Source organism: Bufo gargarizans, chromosome 3, assembly GCF_014858855.1.
Source record: "Bufo gargarizans isolate SCDJY-AF-19 chromosome 3, ASM1485885v1, whole genome shotgun sequence".
NCBI lineage: Eukaryota > Metazoa > Chordata > Amphibia > Anura > Bufonidae > Bufo > Bufo gargarizans.
Window position 1 is genome coordinate 386199970 of NC_058082.1, and position 25113 is coordinate 386225082.

A 25113-nucleotide genomic window follows, 5' to 3' on the forward strand; every position below is an offset into this window, starting at 1 on the left:
GGAGACACTTCTGCATTTCAACACAGATCTGCACCGGAACAAGCCACCGTTTTACAGGCAGCCAGCGTCTGCCACCACACAGAACCTCTAGAACTGGCCCCAGACTCCCATTAGCAGCCTGGTCAGTTACACCCATACTGGAACACAGTATCCCCCAACAGACATCACATTTTTATTTACTCACAGACTCAAACTTCAGCCCACCCCTCTGCCCTGAGCGGACTACAGCCGACTCCCAGGAATAATAGTAGGTGCAGGGAGATCCCTGGGCGCCGCTCTATGTAGCCTGCTAACTTAAATAAGTCCGGACCCATGAAAGGTAGTATTTAACTTTTAATACAGAAGGCAGATGCCGGCAGCAGAATCACATTGCTGACACCCTGCCTCTGACAGGGGCTGCGATCAGCCGTTAATTTGCTGCCAGTACCCGCCTCCTGTATTAAAGTTTAATTATCATTGGTGGCGCAGTGCACCCCCCCCCCCAGTATTAGAATCATTGGTGGCGAAGTGCCCCCTCCCCCCCTCAACCCCCATAGTATTAGAATCATTGGTGGCAGTGGCCACAGGGTCTCTTCACCTCCTCTTCATTGGTGGTGCAGTGGCAGCTTCTGATCGGAGCCCCAGGATTACACTTCTGGGGCTCCGATCGGTTACCATGGCAGCCAGGATGCTATTGAAGCCCTGGCTGCCATAGTCGGCTCCCTGCTGCTCTGTGCACAAAGCACAGAGCAGCAGGGAGAGTGTAAAGTCCTATTCACCCTGATAGAGCTCTATCAGGGTGAATAGGACAAGGGATGAAAAGATCCCAGGTTCTAGCCCCTAAGAGGGGAAATAGTTATAAAAAAAAAAGTAAAAAAAAAAAAAAAAAGTAAAAAAAAACCTCACCAAAATATTAAGTTCAAATTAAATATAAAATAAATAAACAATAAATAAACATATCGCATATTGCTACGTCCGAAAAGTCCAAATTATTAAAATATAAAAAAATCTATGCGGTGAATGCCAGAACAGGAAAAAAAGAAAATGCGCGATTTGCCCTAAAAAAAAAAAATAATGCGGAAAGCACGTGGCTTTTTTGGTTTATTTTCTCATTTTCAAGGACTGTGCTCACCACTCTCAGATTGCACTCCACCCAGCAGTGACATATTATTAAATGTGTATTACTTGTAGTGCTAGTAACCTGAAGCTAGTAATGTCTGCAATCAGGACAAAACAGAGGCAAAGAGAATTCAGTAGGAATATAATGAGTCTTCATTGCTGTTTTTTATATTGAGCAAACTCAGCAGTAGGAAACATCATGTTTCCTTCTGTTCAGAAACTGCCAACAGTGGGTAATAGCAGTGTGTCTGGGAGGTATGGAAGGGGTAAGCAAATGCACCTTTGTGACCACTTATGCAGGTTTCCTAACTCGGACACTCAAGGAGGCTTCTGTAGCTGAAGCATACCGTAATGTAGGCAAGCAGCTAAGAGGTACTCATTACAGTACCTCACCTACAGGTGCTACCATGAGGGAGCTTCTGTGCAGGAGATATCTGCAGCTAGGAATCAATGTCTTTCACAGGCTGTAGTCTGCAGTAATTGTTGGAGAAAATAATGCTTCTGTTTGTCCCTGTTCATTCATCTTTTGCAGAAATTATTCAACTGTAGCATATGTACCATAATAAACTGTGTACGGCAGAAGCGGACTGGACATAGACCCTACTGGGACATTTTCTGGTGGGCCGACAACTAGGGGGCCATCTGAGCCCTCCTCATAGCCACATAATGATTTGATTTTCTCAGCATTAGGCCTCATGCACACAACAGTATTTTTTCACAGTCCACAAAACGGGGTTCCGTTGGTCCGTGATCCGTGTCCGTTTTTTCTTCCGTAATCACCAGACATTAAGGAAAGTAAAAAAAAAAGTTGTTTTGGTGTCCGCCTGGCCGTGCGGAGCCAAATGGATCCGTCCTGACTTACAATGCAAGTCAATGGGGACGGTTCCGTTTGACGTTGCCACATTATGGTGCAATTGCAAACGAATCCGCCCCCATTGACTTTCAATGTAAAGTCACGAGTCCCTATCAGAGTTTTTTCCAATCCGATGGTATATTTTAACTTGAAGCATCCCCATCAACTCTCTATGTTAGAATATGCCATCGGATTTGAGTTACATCGTGAAAACCCAGATCCGACAGTATATTCTAACACAGAGGCGTTCCCATGGTGATGGGGACGCTTCAAGTTAGAACATACTTAGAACTGTGGACATGACTGCCCCCTGCTGCCTGGCAGCATGGCAGCATCCGATCTCTTACAGGGGGCTGTGATCCACACAATTAACCCCTCAGGTGCCGCACCTGAGGGGTTAATTGTGCGTATCATAGCCCCCTGTAGGAGATCAGGTGCTGCCAGGCAGCAGGGGGCAGACCCCCCTCCCCCGCAGTTTTAAATTCATTGGTGGCCAGTGCGGTCCCCCCTCCCTTCCTTCCCTGTATTAAATTCATTGGTGGCCTGTGCGGCCCCCCACCGGCCCCCCCTCCCCTGTATTAAATTTATTGGTGGCCAGTGCGGCCCCCCCCGGCCCCCCCGGCCCCCCCCTCCCCTGTATTAAATTCATTGGTGGCCAGTGCGGCCCCCCCTCCCCTGTATTAAATTCATTGGTGGCCAGTGCAGCCCCCCTCCCGTGTATTAAATTCAATGGTAGCCAGTGCGGCCTCCCCTCTCCCCCCCCCCCCCCCCATCATTGGTGGCAGCAAGGGAAAAAAAATCATCCTTTTCCGCTAACTTGTGACAAAAAATAAAAAATTCTAGGAACTAACCATACCCCTCACGGAATACCTTGGGGTGTCTTCTTTCCAAAATGGGGTCACTTGTGGGGTAGTTATACTGCCCTGTCATTTTAGGGGCCCATATGCGTGAGAAGTAGTTTGCAATCAAAATCTGTAAAAAATGACTGGTGAAATCCGAAAGGTGCTCTTTGGAATGTGTGCCCCTTTGCCCACCTAGGCTGCAAAAAAGTGTCACACATGTGGTATCGCCGTACTCAAGAGAAGTTGGGGAATGTGTTTTTTGGGTGTCATTTTACATATACCCATGCTGGGTGAGAGAAATATCTTGGCAAAAGACAACATTTCCCATTTTTTTATACAAAGTTGGCATTTGACCAAGATATTTATCTCACCCAGCATGGGTATATGTAAAATGACACCCCAAAACACATTCCCCAACTTCTCCTGAGTACGGCGATACCACATGTGTGACACTTTTTTGCAGCCTAGATGCGCAAAGGTGCCCAAATTCCTTTTATGAGGGCATTTTTAGACATTTGAATCCGATACTTTTTCTCACGCTTTAGGGCCCCTAAAAAGCCAGGGCAGTATAAATACATGTGACCCCATTTTGGTAAGAAGACACCCCAAGGTATTCAATGAGGGGCGTGGCGAGTTCATATAAAAAACAATTTTGGGGCATAAGTTAGCGGAAATTATATTTTTTTTTTCTCACAAAGTGTCAATTTCTGCTAACTTGGGACAAAAATTTTAATCTTTCATGGACTCAATATGCCCCTCAGCGAATACCTTGGGGTGTCTTCTTTCCAAAATGGGGTCATTTGTGGGGTGTTTGTACTGCCCTGGCATTGAGGATCTCCGCAATCATTACATGTATGGCCAGCATTAGGAGTTTCTGCTATTCTCCTTATATTGAGCATACAGGTAATGAGATTTTTTTTTTCTGTTCAGCCTCTGGGCTGAAAGAAAAATATGAACGGCACAGATTTCTTAATTCGCATCGATCAATGTGGATGAAAAAATCTCTGCCCCCCACAAAAAAGGAGGGGAAAGGCGTCTGCCAGGACATAGGAGCTCCGCCCAACATCCATACCCACTTAGCTCGTATGCCCTGGCAAACCAGATTTCTCCATTCACATCAATCGATGTGGATGAATAAATCATTGCCGGGATTGTATAAAAAAAAAAAGTTTGCCAAAGCATATGAACACCGCCACCTCTTCAGCTCATATGCCTCGGCAAACGTATCTTTTACTGCAGAGGAGAAATCTCGTCTTGCAGCGCCGCATACACCGACTTGTGTGTAATCTGACAGCAGCGCAATGCTTCTGTCAGAATGCACATCAGTGCTGCAGCTAGTCGATCGGTTGGTCCACCTGGAAGGTAAAAAAAAAAACTAAACAAAAAAGAAAAAAACAGGCCACAACACAATAAATTTTATTAACTTTATAATAACTTTAACTTTAGAACAGAACATATAAACTTTTTTTAACTTTTGAAACTGAACTTTAACTTTTTTGCTTACTGGTGTTTTTTTTGTTTTTTTTACCTTTTTATAGGACAAACCTCTCCTTCCCCATGGGACAATGTGCAAAGCGCAAATCGCCCAAAGATGTGGCGAAGTATATTATGCACTTTATCCCAGGTGAAAGGAGAGGTTTGCAGCAGCTCTGTGTGTAAATGGGCCCTAATAGCCCTGTGTGCCTGTCCTCTGAGATGCAATCCCTATGCTAAGTGTACCTGTGTGTGGTACTTCCGGAAACACTCTCCAAAACATAGGGCAGGGTGGTCAGGGCAGTCAGGACAGAAATAGCGGTTGTCACGCCTTATTCCACTCCTGCTACAGACACAACATCTTTTTCGGGGTGACGGTTGGGTTGAGGTACCAGGAAAGACATTGGGAAAATGTCGCTCGTGTAGACGGCTAACTAAACTGGTGGATGGGGCCACGGAACCTCCTGGGTACAGGAGGTTCTCGATGATTTCTTCCTGAAATTTGAGGAAGGATCCAGTTCTCCCAGCCTTACTGTAGAGAACAAAACTATTATACAGAGTCAATTGAATCAAATATACAGACACCTTCTTATACCAGTGTCTGGTGCGTCGGGAAACTAAATACGGAGACAACATCTGGTCATTGAAGTCCACCCCTCCCATGTGAAAGTTATAGTCGTAGACTGAGAGGGGCTTTTCGATGACACGGGTTGCTCGCTCAATTTGGATTGTCGTGTCTGCGTGAATGGAGGAGAGCATGTAAACGTCACGCTTGTCTCTCCATTTCACCGCGAGCAGTTCTTCATTACACAAGGCAGCCCTCTCCCCCCTTGCAAGACGGGTGGTAACGAGCCGTTAGGGGAAGCCCGCGCGACTAGCTCACGCAGTGCCACAGCAGCCAATCTGTTCTAGAAACAAATGCCTGAAGAGGGCCACACTTGTGTAGAAATTGTCCACATAAAGATGGTACCCCTTGCCAAATAAGGGTGACACCAAGTCCCAGACTGTCTTCCCACTGCTCCCCAGGTAGTCAGGGCAACTGACCGGTTCCAGGGTCTGATCTTTTCCCTCACAGATCCGAAATTTGTGGGTATAGCCTGTGGCCCTTTCACAGAGCTTATACAATTTGACCCCTGAGCAAAACATCTGCATAGACGAGTCCCTTATACATTTTACCGGGCGCGCTTGCTTGGGATGTATTGTTTGAAGCAAAGGCGCCCGGTAAAATGTATAAGGGACTCGTCTACGCAGATGTTTTGCTCAGGGGTATACAAATCTGCAAATTTCTGGTTGAAGTGGTCTATCAGGGGCCAAATTTTGTGGAGCCGGTCAAAAGCTGGGTGGCCTCTGGGACGGGAGGTGGTGTTGCCGCTAAAGTGCAGGAAACGCAGGATGGCCTCAAAACGTGCCCTGGACATAGCAGCAGAGAACATGGGCATGTGATGAATTGGGTTTGTGGACCAATATGACCGCAATTCATGCTTTTTGGTTAGACCCATGTTGAGGAGAAGACCCAGAAAAATTTTAATTTCGGAAACTTGGACTGGTTTCCACCGGAAAGGACGGGCATAATAGCTTCCCGGGTTGGCAGATATAAATTGTGTGGCATACCGATTTGTTTCTGCCACAACTAAGTCCAAGAGCTTTGCAGTCAAGAACAGCTCAAAAAATCCCAGGGCCGAACCGATCTGAGCTGTCTCAACCCGAACTCCAGACTGGGCGGTGAAAGGGGGAACTACAGGTGCGGCTGAAGTTGGGGACTGCCAATCAGTATTTTCCAGCACCTCAGGGATTCTAGGGGGTCTACGGGCCCGTCTGTGCGGTGGCTGCGACGGGGTAACTAATGCACGTGCCACCGTACCAGCTTCAACTGCCCTTCTGGTGCTCGCCACTTCACCATGTTGTACGGCAGTGCTGGTACTAGGTCCAGGGAGGGCTGCGCTGCTGGTGTATGACTCTCCATGTAATCCGACAGCGCCAGCCCCACTCTGCTGCCCTTGAAGCGGATCCTGCGCAACCTGTGGTCTAGCAACACGGGGCCGGGTACGCCTGGTGGTATCAGGGACCTCAACCTCCTCGTCCGAACTTTGGGTCAGACTGCCACTGCTTTCTACAGGTTCATATTCTGACCCTCTAGATTCGTCAGATGAGGGTTCCCATTCCTCATTGACTGGGTCAGAAGCCTGTAGGCCTCTTCATAAGAATACCCCCTGTTTGACATTTGGGCAACTAAATTTAGGGGTATTCCCTGAGACTAACCAAGAAAAAAAGCAAGCCTGTCTTACAAATGGGAGGCTAGCGAAGTACCGGAGGCCGCTGTGGTTTATAAAAAATATCAAAACAGATTTTTTTTTATCGCCGCAGCGCGTGTAAAGTGTTTGTGCAGTGATCAAAAAAAAATTTTTTTTTGTCACTGCGGCGGGGCGGGCGTGGGCGAATGCATATGTGGGCGACCGATCAGGCCTGATCAGGCAAACACTGCGTTTTGGGTGGAGGGCGAACTAAGGTGACAAACTGATCAAAACTGATCACAGTCAGATCTATAATAGTATTCTATTATAGATCTGACTGTGATCAGTTTTGATCACTTCCAGATACTATAAAAGTACAAAAGCTGATTAGCGATACGCTAATCAGCGAATAAGTGACTGCGGTGCGGTGGGCTGGGCGCCAACTGATCGCTAAACTACCTAACCAAGGGGCCTAAACTATCCCTAAAACCTAACAGTCAATACCAGTGAAAAAAAAAGTGATAGTTTACACTGATCACTTTTTTCACTTTCACTAGTGATTGACAGGGGCAAGAAGGGGTGATCAAGGGGTTAATTGGGGTGCAGGGGGGGGTGATCTGGGGCTATGTGTAGTGTTTGGTGCTATTCACTGTGAAGCCTGCTCCTCTGCTGAGACCAACCGACGAAAAGGAGCAGGGAAGCCATTTAACACATCATATTTACTAATATGATGTGTTAACTGGCTTCTGATTAGTTTTTTTTTTAATCGCCAGCCTGCCAGCAACGATCAATGGCTGGCAGGCTGGTGACGTGACCCCCATCAAACTTTTGCCGGCCTGCGATGCGCATGCGCGGGCCGGCTAAGCGTGTCATCTCGCGTCTCGGTGAGAGGCGGTTTACCTGTTGCGGACACATAACGTACTGTCGTGCGTTTTCATAGGTAAATGCATTGATATCCAATTTATTTTAGTCAAGATGAATGTTCATTACCTTTAAGAGCCATGCTCGACTATAGTTACAATTTTGTATGTCTTGAGTAGGCCAAATTAAGGTCATACAAAGGTTTCTGCCCTTTAGTGTTATTCTTCTCATGAGTGTACCAGTCTGAGAAGAATCTTCTTTGTCTACTTATAAATTTATGACGGGAGTTAAAGATAAGCTCTATGCAGCTGGTGATAATTACCTATACAATTAGGCATTTATCAATGAAGCAAATATATAGTATTCATGTATTCATTTAATGAGCCTTAGTCCTTAGCATGAGACAATCAGTAGGACATATAATATATATTATACTGTTATATGTTATGAAGACAACATGTATCCAGTATATTATATATATTTCTCATTAGGAGAATCTTTGTCTCTAAAAGAGTGTCTGTGAAGATGTGTGTTTTGTAACAATTATTCACCTCTTTGGTATGAGAGGAGGTACTGATATCTCTGAGAAAACAAAGCTATTCAAGTTATTTACGATACACAAATAAACTGTGTGAGAAACATTCAGAGACGCCTAGAGGTCTGTCTCTAATTGCTACAAGTGTCAAATCTAATCTCTATAGCCTTGAATTAAAGCTTTTAAGGTCAATTGTATATTATACCTTTATTCGGACTTACAGAAGTTAACTCTTTATACTATGATGCAAATAGCTTACACAGCAGTGCCACCTAGGTATGAGTAGGTGACATTACCAGTAACAGGTGAACCTTGTCCGAAGGCAAAAAAAATATATATATGTATATCCAGGGAATATACCAGATGGATCCCACCAGACGTGATTCAAGAAAACAGAAAACACTACAAAAGGCGCCACTCCCAAGGATGTAGAAAGGATCAGTAAAGCGAATGATGATATTAGAATAATAAAAACTATAAGATAATATATAGTGATCAAAAAAATATTTTTTTTATGGTACTCTCCTAAGAAGAGATTCCTATATATTATCACTATATATTATCTTATAGTTTTTATTATTCTAATATCATCATTCGCTTTACTGATCCTTTCTACATCCTTGGGAGTGGCGCCTTTTGTAGTGTTTTCTGTTTTCTTGAATCACGTCTGGTGGGATCCATCTGGTATATTCCCTGGATATACATATATATATATTTTTTGCCTTCGGACAAGGTTCACCTGTTACTGGTATTTGTCTATAGGGAATGAAAGTATTTTTCACTTCCCTACAACACTTGCGCAGCCTTCCCCAAATAGTCATTGAATAGGCACGTAGTTTTGTGGTGCCACTTTATTTTATTTTATATTTCTCTTTTCATTTATACCTACATACCCTCCTTCCCTCTGGCGCCTCGTTCCCAGGACCTCCAGTCCTGGTAGAACTACTCAACCTCTTTTTTCTTTTTTCTTATTGCATTCCATAGGTGACATTACAACAGTAGCAAAAGTGCATTCTGGGTAAGGTTATGATGTCATTTCTTATCAATGATCACACCCATCCGACAATGATTGGAAACTTCCAAACTAGGAAGGTGTGTCTAACTGATAAGTTTGTGTTCATAAACCATTCACAGGGAGGAGAGAACAGAGACACACAAGAAAGAAAGAGAGGAGAGAAAAGGGGAGCTCTCTAGAGGGGTCTATCAAGATGAAAGCCATGGTGAGATGTGCTATGATGGACCACCCAGCTTTCCTAGGAGCAGAAGTGAGATTTCTACTAGGACTTGGTAAGAGACACAGAAAATTATATTTCATTTTATTAAGACTAATTTGATAGTGTGGGTGAAATTATACCATCTAGATTGGCGAATAAATACATTAATTAATTGATCATCTCCATATTGAGATGTAGTTTTAGGATATTGTGAGGCTTCATTCTACCTGCAGAAGAATCAAGACTCATAATCTAGCAAAGCATTAAATACAGGTCCTTCTAAAAAAATTAGCATATTGTGATAAAGTTCATTATTTTTTGTAATGTACTGATAAACATTAGACTTTCATATATTTTAGATTCATTACACACCAACTGAAGTAGTTCAAGCCTTTTATTGTTTTAATATTGATGATTTTGGCATACAGCTCATGAAAACCCAAAATTCCTATCTCAAAAAATTAGCATATCATGAAAAGGTTCTCTAAACGAGCTATTAACCTAATCATCTGAATCAACTAATTAACTCTAAACACCTGCAAAAGATTCCTGAGGCTTTTAAAAACTCCCAGCCTGGTTCATTACTCAAAACCGCAATCATGGGTAAGACTGCCGACCTGACTGCTGTCCAGAAGGCCATCATTGACACCCTCAAGCAAGAGGGTAAGACACAGAAAGAAATTTCTGAACGAATAGGCTGTTCCCAGAGTGCTGTATCAAGGCACCTCAGTGGGAAGTCTGTGGGAAGGAAAGTGTGGCAGAAAACGCTGCACAACGAGAAGAGGTGACCGGACCCTGAGGAAGATTGTGGAGAAGGACCGATTCCAGACCTTGGGGGACCTGCGGAAGCAGTAGACTGAGTCTGGAGTAGAAACATCCAGAGCCACCGTGTACAGGTGTGTGCAGGAAATGGGCTACAGGTGCCGCATTCCCCAGGTCAAGCCACTTTTGAACCAGAAACAGCGGCAGAAGCGCCTGACCTGGGCTACAGAGAAGCAGCACTGGACTGTTGCATGTCATTCAGAAATCAAGGTGCCAGAGTCTGGAGGAAGACTGGGGAGAGGGAAATGCCATAATGCCTGAAGTCCAGTGTCAAGTACCCACAGTCAGTGATGGTCTGGGGTGCCATGTCAGCTGCTGGTGTTGGTCCACTGTGTTTTATCAAGGGCAGGGTCAATGCAGCTAGCTATCAGGAGATTTTGGAGCACTTCATGCTTCCATCTGCTGAAAAGTTTTATGGAGATGAAGATTTCATTTTTCAGCACGACCTGGCACCTGCTCACAGTGCCAAAACCACTGGTAAATGGTTTACTGACCATGGTATTACTGTGCTCAATTGGCTTGCCAACTCTCCTGACCTGAACCCCATAGAGAATCTGTATGATATTGGGAAGAGAAAGTTGAGAGACGCAAGACCCAACACTCTGGATGAGCTTAAGGTCGCTATCGAAGCATCCTGGGCCTCCATAACACCTCAGCAGTGCCACAGGCTGATTGCCTCCATGCCACGCCGCATTGAAGCAGTCATTTCTGCAAAAGGATTCCCGACCAAGTATTGAGTGCATAACTGAACATAATTATTTGAAGGTTGACTTTTTTTGTATTAAAAACACTTTTCTTTTATTGGTCGGATGAAATATGCAAATTTTTTGGGATAGGAAATTTGGGTTTTCATGAGCTGTATGCCAAAATCATCAATATTAAAACAATAAAAGGCTTGAACTACTTCAGTTGGTGTGTAATGAATCTAAAATATATGAAAGTCTAATGTTTATCAGTACATTACAGAAAATAATGAACTTTATCACAATATGCTAATTTTTTTAGAAGGACCTGTAATTGCTTAGATATATATATATATATATATATATATATATATTTATATATATATATATATATATATATATATTGATAGAACATTCTTCGCCAAACTAAGTGATGGATTCCCACAGGAAAGACATATTTCAAAGTCCTTCCCATTTAAGATATGATCTAGCAATGATCCTAGATCCCTGTTATTTGTCTTAATAATCTTACCAAAGTCATATGTGTGAAAAAATAGTCCAGGATGGGGCGGAAGGATACAGTTATCTCTTCTAAGCTATATCCTTGAATGGATTTGCCCATGCCTGAAGTCATGTGATGTGTAGTTGGTTAGAGGGGGGGAAGAATGTATTTAGCATTCCATATTGATGTCTAGAAGTAGACATGCCCATCCTGATATCATGAGGTTTTCTCTGAACAAAAGTAATATATATATATGTATAACTTATGTTCCTACTTTGATATCCTAACCTAATAATAGCTTGGTTATATTGTGACAAGTTATTTCCACTCACATGTATTGTTAAGCTTGTAATGCTTTATATTAACGCTATATATATTCATTTGCATGTATCATTGTGTTTATTTACTTATATATGTTTATAACCTTGTAATCAATAAACCTGCATATTTTTATAAACCTGTGTATTATTGTATAATGCAGAACTACATGTTTTATCATTAACGTCATCTCACGTCAAAAAGAACTTATTTATCTGAGGAAATAGTCGGACTCAGATGTGAATTGTATCAATTAGGTTGTCTACAATTTACCAGGTCATGATTTTTAGAATTTATGACAAATTTTATAAAATTAATTTTTTTTTATGGTTAATTATTTTTATGACCATAATTAATAATTCTTAATTGAATTATTACCACCCAACAGTACCGATACGGCATGATGTCCCGGTACTTAAAGGGGTTGTCCCACTTCATTAAATAGGGTTACATTAAATCATTGCCTCCCACTGAACATTTCTTCTAATACATGTCATTAAAAAAACATAGCATTCAGCCTAAAAACGCTCCTTTCACTCCCCTTTGTTTGTGCTGGTATCCCATGGATACGGCCGCATCTCGCTGGCCGCATCCATGCCGCACCTGCGCACTGGTAACTATTGCGATCCTACAGCCGGCCTCTCACTCACACTGTGAGTGCGCATGTCGCATAGTTCTGCGCCTGCATGGGCGCCCGATCATATCAATGTATTACTGTTTTCTTGTAGCAGGAGGGAGCGCACGGCGTCATAGCAACCGAGGACACCGTGCACTCCCTACTGCCACCGGAATACAGTGATACTCTCTTATAGATCATAGCAGTGTATTACTGTTTTCTGGCAGCAGGAGGGAGCGCACGGTGTCATAGCAACCGAGGACGCCGTGCGCTCCCTCCTGCCGCCGGAATACAGTGATACACTGCTATGATCTATAAGAGATGATGACATGATGTGCTGCTAATAAACATTGAGTGCGCCCCCCCCAGTATAATAAACATTGAGCGAGGCCCCCCCAGTATAATATACATTGAGTGCGGCCCCCCCAGTATAATAAACATTGAGTGCGCCCCCCCCCCCCAGTATAATAAACATTGGTGGCGCAGTGGGAAGTGCCAATGAGGGTTAAAAAAAATAAAAAAATAAAAAAAATTAACTCACCTCCACCAATTGATCGCGCAGCTGCCGGTCTCCTGTTCTTGCTTCAGGACCTGTGGTGACGTCACTGAGCTAATCACATGGTCCATTACCATGGTGATGGATCATATGATGTACCATGTGATGACCACAGTGATGTCACCACAGGTCCTTTGACAGGTCCTAAAGAAAGAACAGGAGACCGGCAGCTGCGCGATCAATTAGTGGAGGTGAGTTAATTTTTCATTTATTTTTTTAACCCTCATTGGCACTTCCCACTGCGCCACCAATGTTTATTATACTGGGGGGGCCTCACTCAATGTTTATTATACTGGGGGGGCCGCACTCAATGTTTATTATACTGGGGGGGCCGCACTCAATGTTTATTATACTGGGGGGCCGCACTCAATGTTTATTATACTGGGGGGGCCGCACTCAATGTATATTATACTGGGGGGGGCCGCACTCAATGTATATTATACTGGGGGGGCCGCACTCAATGTTTATTATACTGGGGGGGCCGCACTCAATGTTTATTATACTGGGCGGGGCCTCACTCAATGTTTATTATACTGGGGGGGGCCGCACTCAATGTTTATTATGCTGGGGGTGGCCTCACATACATTGTCGGCTCCAGAAGGATGACTCATCCACATGAACGAGCACGCAAGGACTGAGCTCTCAGGGTGAGTCATGAGGAGGCGTGGCCGGCCTTCACTCAACTGCCGAGCCAAACCAGGAAGTTTTCAGGACATTTACTGCTGGTAAGATTGAAAAAGCAAAGTGGGACAACCCCTTTAAGGACACATGACGTACCGGTACGTCATGTGTACTTCCGATCACCGCCGCCCAGCGGGCGGTGATCGGAACAAGGTGCCTACTCAAATCATTGAGCAGGCACCCGGGGACAATGCGCGGTGTGGTCCTGGTCAATTAAGACCTGCGGTTTGCGGCTTTTACAGGTTGCAGCGGCGCCATCGGGTCCCCGACTGTGCCTGGTTAGCGTTGTTCAGCGGGCACTCTGGTCTCTTGTGCCCCAGCTTGTGCCCCAAAGCACGGGATAGGTTGTGAATAATCCCGGGAGTTGAACAGGGATTGCTGAGGATAATTATTTGCTGCAGGCAGAGCTAGAGTGTGGTGCACCGGAGATTGGTGGGCGGTAGTGGCTGTGGGTGCTGCTGGTCATTACTCCATTCTGGCAGGGGCTCTAGACATAGTATTGTCCAGTTTACATTCATACGTATACTCATCTGCCAGGCGAGCAGGCGAGCAGATTCTGGCAGGGCTGAGGGTTTGTGGTCTCGGACCCATTCTCTGACTCCTGCAGGCAACTTGTCAAAGCAGTTTTCCAGCAAGAACACCTGTAATATCTCCTCCCCAGATACGGCTTGGCACCCTGTCATCCAGTGGGCTGCACCCAGCATGCCTACTCCTCATAGGAGTCACCTGCTTGCTTGGGGGTTTCCCTGAAACTTTGCTGGTATACCTCTGGTGTCACCGCATACCTGGCCAAAAGGGCATCCTTCACTGCCCGGTAACTAGTAATTTCCTCTTCTGGGATGGCACGAAAGACTTCAATGGCCCAGCCGAATAGTTTCCCAGAGAGGATGGTGACCAATTCATCCAAGGAAAACTGCCTTTCAAAATCAGCCAGGAACCCATCAATCTCTCCCTCGGCTTCAATAAAAAAATGTAATGCAGCGAAGGGTACCTTCTTCCTTCCAATATTGTTATTGGGTACCTCTGCTGCTGCAGTTCCTCTTCCTTGGAGTGCCTGGTGTGGCGCTACTGCCGCTTGCACACGTTCCACAATGTCTGCTAGAGGGTTGGGGCCAAAATGTGCCAGCCTTATCTGGACTGCCCGGTTGTATTTCCTCAGGTGTTAAGTCCAGGATGCTGGGTACATTAGCTCTCTCCATTCCTTGCGCTGCATCCATTTTCACTAGTTGAGCAATAATCTCCCTTTTCGTGACATTATCTGCTGGCCGTCCTCGGCGTAGTAATATTTTTTTAAGGGTAATCCGTTTTAGTTCCTCATATTGCATTTGTAGCTGTCCTTCTGGGCGGTGGGACTCATCCCACTGCTGCCACCAATTGTTACGATCCTCTCGGCAGGAGAGAGTGAAACCGCCGTTTATAAGAACTTCCCCCTTTTTAAATGGTGAATAATCGCTGTAGGATGCCAACCTTCTGAACTAAAATAAAAGGGAATACTCCAAACTCCCAAACATGACTCACGAACCGTGGCTAACTGCCGAATAGCCGTAGTACCCAAGCGGCTTACATTACCAGCAAACAGTCTCTAACGGCATACAATAAATCCCCCCAAAAACGAGACCAAGCTCTGTGTTGAGGGTAAATCAGAAACTCTCTTTACTGAGGGCTACCAGACCATATTTATGCAGGACCCCATCTGGTGGACACTTCCCTAGGGGGACCAGATGGTGGACTGTGACACTGGACAGATAAGCAGCAATTCAGGACACACAGACACAATACATCCCCACAATGCACCCTGGTTTCCTCCTCTCTGCCCTGGGGACAACCGAGGAGTAATTCACTTATCTCTCAGGACAAAGGGAAATTGCCATTATACACGTGGGGACAACAGGACAGAAATCACTATTCAAATATACAAGGTGGGCCATTTATATGGATACACCTTAATAAAATGGGAATGGTTGGTGATATTAACTTCCTGTTTGTGGCACATTAGTATATGTGAGGGGGGAAACTTTTCAATATGGGTGGTGATTATGGCGGCCATTTTGAAGTTGGCTATTTTGAATCCAACTTTTGTTTTTTCAATAGGAAGAGGGTCATGTGACAACTAGAGTTGAGCGAACACCTGGATGTTCGGGTTCGAGAAGTTCGGCCGAACATCCCGGAAATGTTCGGGTTCGGGATCCGAACCCGATCCGAACTTCGTCCCGAACCCGAACCCCATTGAAGTCAATGGGGACCCGAACTTTTCGGCACTAAAACGGCTGTAAAACAGCCCAGGAAAGGGCTAGAGGGCTGCAAAAGGCAGCAACATGTAGGTAAATCCCCTGCAAACAAATGTGGATAGGGAAATTAATTAAAATAAAAATTAAATAAATAAAAATTAACCAAAATCAATTGGAGAGAGGTTCCATAGCAGAGAATCTGGCTTCCCGTCACCCACCACTGGAACAGTCCATTCTCAGATATTTAGGCCCCGGCACCCAGGCAGAGGAGAGAGGTCCCGTAACAGAGAATCTGTCTTCATGTCAGCAGAGAATTAGTCTGCATGTCATAGCAGAGAATGAGGCTTCACGTCAGCCACCACTGCAACAGTCCATTGGCATATATTTAGGCCTAGCACACAGGCAGAGGAGAGAGGTCCCGTAACAGAGAATCTGGCTTCATGTCAGCAGAGAATCAGTCTGCATGTCATAGCAGAGAATGAGGCTTCACGTCAGCCACCACTGCAACAGTCCATTGGCATATATTTAGGCCCAGCACACACACAGGCAGAGGAGAGAGGTCCCGTAACAGAGAATCTGGCTTCATGTCAGCAGAGAATCAGTCTGCATGTCATAGCAGAGAATGAGGCTTCACGTCAGCCACCACTGCAACAGTCCATTGGCATATATTTAGGCCCAGCACACACACAGGCAGAGGAGAGAGGTCCCGTAACAGAGAATCTGGCTTCATGTCAGCAGAGAATCAGTCTGCATGTCATAGCAGAGAATGAGGCTTCACGTCAGCCACCACTGCAACAGTCCATTGGCATATATTTAGGCCCAGCACACACACAGGCAGAGGAGAGAGGTCCCGTAACAGAGAATCTGGCTTCATGTCAGCAGAGAATCAGTCTGCATGTCATAGCAGAGAATGAGGCTTCACGTCAGCCACCACTGCAACAGTCCATTGGCATATATTTAGGCCCAGCACACACACAGGCAGAGGAGAGAGGTCCCGTAACAGAGAATCTGTCTTCATGTCAGCAGAGAATTAGTCTGCATGTCATAGCAGAGAATGAGGCTTCACGTCACCCACCACTGCAACAGTCCATTGGCATATATTTAGGCCTAGCACACAGGCAGAGCAGAGAGGTCCCGTAACAGACAATCTGGCTTCATGACAGCAGAGAATCAGTCTGCATGTCATAGCAGAGAATGAGGCTTCACGTCACCCACCACTGCAACAGTCCATTGGCATATATTTAGGCCTAGCACACAGGCAGAGCAGAGAGGTCCCGTAACAGACAATCTGGCTTCATGTCAGCAGAGAATCAGTCTGCATGTCATAGCAGAGAATGAGGCTTCACGTCACCCACCACTGCAACAGTCCATTGGCATATATTTAGGCCTAGCACACAGGCAGAGCAGAGAGGTCCCGTAACAGACAATCTGGCTTCATGACAGCAGAGAATCAGTCTGCATGTCATAGCAGAGAATGAGGCTTCACGTCACCCACCACTGCAACAGTCCATTGGCATATATTTAGGCCTAGCACACAGGCAGAGCAGAGAGGTCCCGTAACAGACAATCTGGCTTCATGTCAGCAGAGAATCAGTCTGCATGTCATAGCAGAGAATGAGGCTTCACGTCACCCACCACTGCAACAGTCCATTGGCATATATTTAGGCCTAGCACACAGGCAGAGCAGAGAGGTCCCGTAACAGACGATCTGGCTTCATGTCAGCAGAGAATCAGTCTGCATGTCATAGCAGAGAATCAGGCTTCACGTCAGCCACCACTGCAACAGTCCATTGTCATAAATTTAGGCCCAGCACCCAGGCAGAGGAGAGAGGTCCCGTAACAGACAATCTGGCTTCATGTCAGCAGAGAATTAGTCTGCATGTCATAGCAGAGAATCAGGCTTCATGTCAGCCACCACTGCAACAGTCCATTGGCATATATTTAGGCCTAGCACACAGGCAGAGGAGAGGTTCATTCAACTTTGGGTAGCATCGCAATATAATGGTAAAATGAAAATAAAAATAGGATTGAATGAGGAAGTGCCCTGGAGTCCAATAATATATGGTTATGGGGAGGTAGTTAATGTCTAATCTGGACAAGGGACGGACAGGTCCTGTGGGATCCATGCCTGGTTCATTTTTATGAACGTCAGCTTGTCCACATTGGCTGTAGACAGGCGGCTGCGTTTGTCTGTAATGACGCCCCCTGCCGTGCTGAATACACGTTCAGACAAAACGCTGGCTGCCGGGCAGGCCAGCACCTCCAAGGCATAAAAGGCTAGCTCTGGCCACGTGGACAATTTAGAGACCCAGAAGTTGAATGGGGCCGAACCATCAGTCAGTACGTGGAGGGGTGTGCACACGTACTGTTCCACCATGTTAGTGAAATGTTGCCTCCTGCTAACACGTTGCGTATCAGGTGGTGGTGCAGTTAGCTGTGGCGTGTTGACAAAAGTTTTCCACATCTCTGCCATGCTAACCCTGCCCTCAGAGGAGCTGGCCGTGACACAGCTGCCTTGGCGACCTCTTGCTCCTCCTCTGCCTTGGCCTTGGGCTTCCACTTGTTCCCCTGTGACATTTGGGAATGCTCTCAGTAGCGCGTCTACCAACGTGCGCTTGTACTCGCGCATCTTCCTATCACGCTCCAGTGCAGGAAGTAAGGTGGGCACATTGTCTTTGTAGCGTGGATCCAGCAGGGTGGCAACCCAGTAGTCCGCACAGGTTAAAATGTGGGCAACTCTGCTGTCGTTGCGCAGGCACTGCAGCATGTAGTCGCTCATGTGTGCCAGGCTGCCCAGGGGTAAGGACAAGCTGTCCTCTGTGGGAGGCGTATCGTCAAAGTCCTGCCTTTCCCCCCAGCCACGCACCAGTGATGGACCCGAGCTGCGTTGGGTGCCACCCCGCTGTGACCATGCTTCATCCTCATCCTCCTCCACCTCCTCCTCATCCTCGTCCTCCTCGTCCTCCAGTAGTGGGCCCTGGCTGGCCACATTTGTACCTGGCCTCTGCTGTTGCAAAAAACCTCCCTCTGAGTCACTTCGAAGAGACTGGCCTGAAAGTGCTAAAAATGACCCCTCTTCCTCATCCTCCTCCTCCTCCTCCTGGGCCACCTCCTGTTCCATCATCGCCCTAAGTGTTTTCTCAAGGAGACATAGAAGTGGTATTGTAACGCTGATAACGGTGTCATCGCCACTGGCCATGTTGGTGGAGTACTCGAAACAGCGCAACAGGGCACACAGGTCTCGCATGGAGGCCCAGTCATTGGTGGTGAAGTGGTGCTGTTCTGTAGTGCGACTGACCCGTGCGTGCTGCAGCTGAAACTCCACTATGGCCTGCTGCTGCTCGCACAGTCTGTCCAGCATGTGCAAGGTGGAGTTCCACCTGGTGGGCACGTCGCATATGAGGCGGTGAGCGGGAAGGCCGAAGTTACGCTGTAGCGCAGACAGGCGAGCAGCGGCAGGATGTGAACGCCGGAAGCGCGAACAGACGGCCCGCACTTTATGCAGCAGCTCTGACATGTCGGGGTAGTTGTGAATGAACTTCTGCACCACCAAATTCAGCACATGCGCCAAGCAAGGGATGTGCGTCAAATTGGCTAGTCCCAGAGCTGCAACGAGATTTCGCCCATTATCACACACCACCAGGCCGGGCTTGAGGCTCACCGGCAGCAACCACTCGTCGGTCTGTTGTTCAATACCCCGCCACAACTCCTGTGCGGTGTGGGGCCTGTCCCCCAAACATATGAGTTTCAGAATGGCCTGCTGACGTTTACCCCGGGCTGTGCTGAAGTTGGTGGTGAAGGTGTGTGGCTGACTGGATGAGCAGGTGGAAGAAGAGGAGGAGGAAGCCGAGAAGGAGGAGGTGGCAACAGGAGGCAAAGAATGTTGCCCTGCGATCCTTGGCGGCGGCAGGACGTGCGCCAAACAGCTCTCCGCCTGGGGCCCAGCTGCCACTACATTTACCCAGTGTGCAGTTAGGGAGATATAGCGTCCCTGGCCGTGCTTACTGGTCCACGTATCTGTGGTTAGGTGGACCTTGCTACAGATGGCGTTGCGCAGTGCACACTTGATTTTATCGGATACTTGGTTGTGCAGGGAAGGCACGGCTCTCTTGGAGAAGTAGTGCCGGCTGGGAACAACATACTGTGGGACAGCAAGCGACATGAGCTGTTTGAAGCTGTCTGTGTCCACCAGCCTAAATGACAGCATTTCATAGGCCAGTAGTTTAGAAATGCTGGCATTCAGGGCCAGGGATCGAGGGTGGCTAGGTGGGAATTTACGCTTTCTATCAAATGTTTGTGAGATGGAGAGCTGAACGCTGGCGTGTGACATGGTTGAGACGCTTGGTGACGGAGGTGGTGGTGGTGGTGTTGGTGGTACATCCCCTGTTTGCTGGGCGGCAGGTGCCAACGTTCCTCCAGAGGCGGAGGAAGAGGCCGAGGCGGCAGCAGCAGAATAGGCCGAGGCGGCAGCAGCAGAAGAGGTAGCAGGGGGAGCCTGAGTGACTTCCTTGGTTTTAAGGTGTTTACTCCACTGCAGTTCATGCTTTGCATGCAGGTGCCTGGTCATGCAGGTTGTGCTCAGGTTCAGAACGTTAATGCCTCGCTTCAGGCTCTGATGGCACAGCGTGCAAACCACTCGGGTCTTGTCGTCAGCACATTGTTTGAAGAAGTGCCATGCCAGGGAACTCCTTGAAGCTGCCTTTGGGGTGCTCGGTCCCAGATGGCGGCGGTCAGTAGCAGGCGGAGTCTCTTGGCGGCGGGTGTTCTGCTTTTGCCCACTGCTCCCTCTTTTGCTACGCTGTTGGCTCGGTCTCACCACTGCCTCTTCCTCCGAACTGTGAAAGTCAGTGGCACGACCTTCATTCCATGTGGGGTCTAGGACCTCATCGTCCCCTGCATCGTCTTCCACCCAGTCTTGATCCCTGACCTCCTGTTCAGTCTGCACACTGCAGAAAGACGCAGCAGTTGGCACCTGTGTTTCGTCATCATCAGAGACATGCTGAGGTGGTATTCCCATGTCCTCATCATCAGGAAACATAAGTGGTTGTGCGTCAGTGCATTCTATGTCTTTCACCGCTGGGGAAGGGCTAGGTGGATGCCCTTGGGAAACCCTGCCAGCGGAGTCTTCAAACAGCATAAGAGACTGCTGCATAACTTGAGGCTGAGACAGTTTCCCTGGTATGCATGGGGGTGATGTGACAGACTGATGGGGTTGGTTTTCAGGCGCCATCTGTGCGCTTTCTGCAGAAGACTGGGTGGGAGATAATGTGAACGTGCTGGATCCACTGTCGGCCACCCAATTGACTAATGCCTGTACCTGCTCAGGCCTTACCATCCTTAGAACGGCATTGGGCCCCACCATATATCGCTGTAAATTCTGGCGGCTACTGGGACCTGAGGTAGTTGGTACACTAGGACGTGTGGATGTGGCAGAACGGCCACGTCCTCTCCCAGCACCAGAGGGTCCACTAACACCACCACGACCATGTCCACGTCCGCGTCCCTTACTAGATGTTTTTCTCATTGTTATGGTTCACCACAACAACAAATATATTATTTGGCCCAATGTATTGTATTCAAATTCAGCGGGATATAAATTTGAGGCCTAGTATTTAGGCGCTGGGTGACCGGTATGGATTTAGTGACAGAATTAGACTTGGAAATGCACAGAAGCGTGTGTGTGAAGTTATTCTGAATGACCCAATGTGCACCTTGAATATTATATACCCTTTTTGGGATAGATTTCAAATAGCTCTGATATAGCAGGAACCACTAAATTATGAAATTGCTAAATTGGGAATTGTACTTCAACCCAGAACAAAAAATGTGCTTTGACGGGCACTAAATAACTTTCCCAGCTACAACAGTACAGCGGTAACGAGAGATTTAGAGGGATTTAAATTTGAGGCCTAGTATTTAGGCGCTGGGTCGACAGGTATGGGTTTAGTGACAGAATTAGACTTGGAAATACACAGTAGCGGGTGTGTGTGAAGTTATTCTGAATGACCCAATGTGCACCTTCAATATTATATACCCTTTTTGGGATAGATTTCAAATAGCTCTGATATAGCAGGAACCACTAAATTATGAAATTGCTAAATTGGGAATTGTACTTCAACCCAGAACAAAAAATGTGCTTTGACGGACACTAAATATCTTGCCCAGCAACAACAGTACAGCGGTGGGTAACGAGAGATTTAGAGGGATTTAAATTTGAGGCCTAGTATTTAGGCGCTGGGTCACCGGTATGGATTTAGTGACAGAATTAGACTTGGAAATGCACAGAAGCGTGTGTGTGAAGTTATTCTGAATGACCCTATGTGCACCTTCAATATTATATACCCTTTTAGGGATAGATTTCAAATAGCTCTGATATAGCAGAAACCACTAAATTATGAAATTGCTAAATTGGGAATTGTACTTCAACCCAGAACAAAAAATGTGCTTTGACGGACACTAAATATCTTGCCCAGCAACAACAGTACAGCGGTGGGTAACGAGAGATTTAGAGGGATTTAAATTTGAGGCCTAGTATTTAGGCGCTGGGTGACAGGTATGGGTTTAGTGACAGAATTAGACTTGGAAATACACAGTAGCGGGTGTGTGTGAAGTTATTCTGAATGACCCAATGTGCACCTTCAATATTATATACCCTTTTTGGGATAGATTTCAAATAGCTCTGATATAGCAGGAACCACTAAATTATGAAATTGCTAAATTGGGAATTGTACTTCAACCCAGAACAAAAAATGTGCTTTGACGGACACTAAATATCTTGCCCAGCAACAACAGTACAGTGGTGGGTAACGAGAGATTTAGAGGGATTTAAATTTGAGGCCTAGTATTTAGGCGCTGGGTCACCGGTATGGATTTAGTGACAGAATTAGACTTGGAAATGCACAGAAGCGTGTGTGTGAAGTTATTCTGAATGACCCTATGTGCACCTTCAATATTATATACCCTTTTAGGGATAGATTTCAAATAGCTCTGATATAGCAGAAACCACTAAATTATGAAATTGCTAAATTGGGAATTGTACTTCAACCCAGAACAAAAAATGTGCTTTGACGGACACTAAATATCTTGCCCAGCAACAACAGTACAGCGGTGGGTAACGAGAGATTTAGAGGGATTTAAATTTGAGGCCTAGTATTTAGGCGCTGGGTCACCGGTATGGATTTAGTGACAGAATTAGACTTGGAAATGCACAGAAGCGTGTGTGTGAAGTTATTCTGAATGACCCTATGTGCACCTTCAATATTATATACCCTTTTAGGGATAGATTTCAAATAGCTCTGATATAGCAGAAACCACTAAATTATGAAATTGCTAAATTGGGAATTGTACTTCAACCCAGAACAAAAAATGTGCTTTGACGGACACTAAATATCTTGCCCAGCAACAACAGTACAGCGGTGGGTAACGAGAGATTTAGAGGGATTTAAATTTGAGGCCTAGTATTTAGGCGCTGGGTGACAGGTATGGGTTTAGTGACAGAATTAGACTTGGAAATACACAGTAGCGGGTGTGTGTGAAGTTATTCTGAATGACCCAATGTGCACCTTCAATATTATATACCCTTTTTGGGATAGATTTCAAATAGCTCTGATATAGCAGGAACCACTAAATTATGAAATTGCTAAATTGGGAATTGTACTTCAACCCAGAACAAAAAATGTGCTTTGACGGACACTAAATATCTTGCCCAGCAACAACAGTACAGCGGTGGGTAACGAGAGATTTAGAGGGATTTAAATTTGAGGCCTAGTATTTAGGCGCTGGGTCACCGGTATGGATTTAGTGACAGAATTAGACTTGGAAATGCACAGAAGCGTGTGTGTGAAGTTATTCTGAATGACCCTATGTGCACCTTCAATATTATATACCCTTTTAGGGATAGATTTCAAATAGCTCTGATATAGCAGAAACCACTAAATTATGAAATTGCTAAATTGGGAATTGTACTTCAACCCAGAACAAAAAATGTGCTTTGACGGACACTAAATATCTTGCCCAGCAACAACAGTACAGCGGTGGGTAACGAGAGATTTAGAGGGATTTAAATTTGAGGCCTAGTATTTAGGCGCTGGGTCACCGGTATGGATTTAGTGACAGAATTAGACTTGGAAATGCACAGAAGCGTGTGTGTGAAGTTATTCTGAATGACCCTATGTGCACCTTCAATATTATATACCCTTTTAGGGATAGATTTCAAATAGCTCTGATATAGCAGAAACCACTAAATTATGAAATTGCTAAATTGGGAATTGTACTTCAACCCAGAACAAAAAATGTGCTTTGACGGACACTAAATATCTTGCCCAGCAACAACAGTACAGCGGTGGGTAACGAGAGATTTAGAGGGATTTAAATTTGAGGCCTAGTATTTAGGCGCTGGGTGACAGGTATGGGTTTAGTGACAGAATTAGACTTGGAAATACACAGTAGCGGGTGTGTGTGAAGTTATTCTGAATGACCCAATGTGCACCTTCAATATTATATACCCTTTTTGGGATAGATTTCAAATAGCTCTGATATAGCAGGAACCACTAAATTATGAAATTGCTAAATTGGGAATTGTACTTCAACCCAGAACAAAAAATGTGCTTTGACGGACACTAAATATCTTGCCCAGCAACAACAGTACAGCGGTGGGTAACGAGAGATTTAGAGGGATTTAAATTTGAGGCCTAGTATTTAGGCGCTGGGTCACCGGTATGGATTTAGTGACAGAATTAGACTTGGAAATGCACAGAAGCGTGTGTGTGAAGTTATTCTGAATGACCCTATGTGCACCTTCAATATTATATACCCTTTTAGGGATAGATTTCAAATAGCTCTGATATAGCAGAAACCACTAAATTATGAAATTGCTAAATTGGGAATTGTACTTCAACCCAGAACAAAAAATGTGCTTTGACGGACACTAAATATCTTGCCCAGCAACAACAGTACAGCGGTGGGTAACGAGAGATTTAGAGGGATTTAAATTTGAGGCCTAGTATTTAGGCGCTGGGTCACCGGTATGGATTTAGTGACAGAATTAGACTTGGAAATGCACAGAAGCGTGTGTGTGAAGTTATTCTGAATGACCCTATGTGCACCTTCAATATTATATACCCTTTTAGGGATAGATTTCAAATAGCTCTGATATAGCAGAAACCACTAAATTATGAAATTGCTAAATTGGGAATTGTACTTCAACCCAGAACAAAAAATGTGCTTTGACGGACACTAAATATCTTGCCCAGCAACAACAGTACAGCGGTGGGTAACGAGAGATTTAGAGGGATTTAAATTTGAGGCCTAGTATTTAGGCGCTGGGTGCACCGGTATGGATTTAGTGACAGAATTAGACTTGGAAATACACAGTAGCGGTGTGTGTGAAGTTATTCTGAATGACCCTATGTGCACCTTCAATATTATATACCCTTTTTGGGATAGATTTCAAATAGCTCTGATATAGCAGGAACCACTAAATTATGAAATTGCTAAATTGGGAATTGTACTTCAACCCAGAACAAAAAATGTGCTTTGACGGACACTAAATATCTTGCCCAGCAACAACAGTACAGCGGTGGGTAACGAGAGATTTAGAGG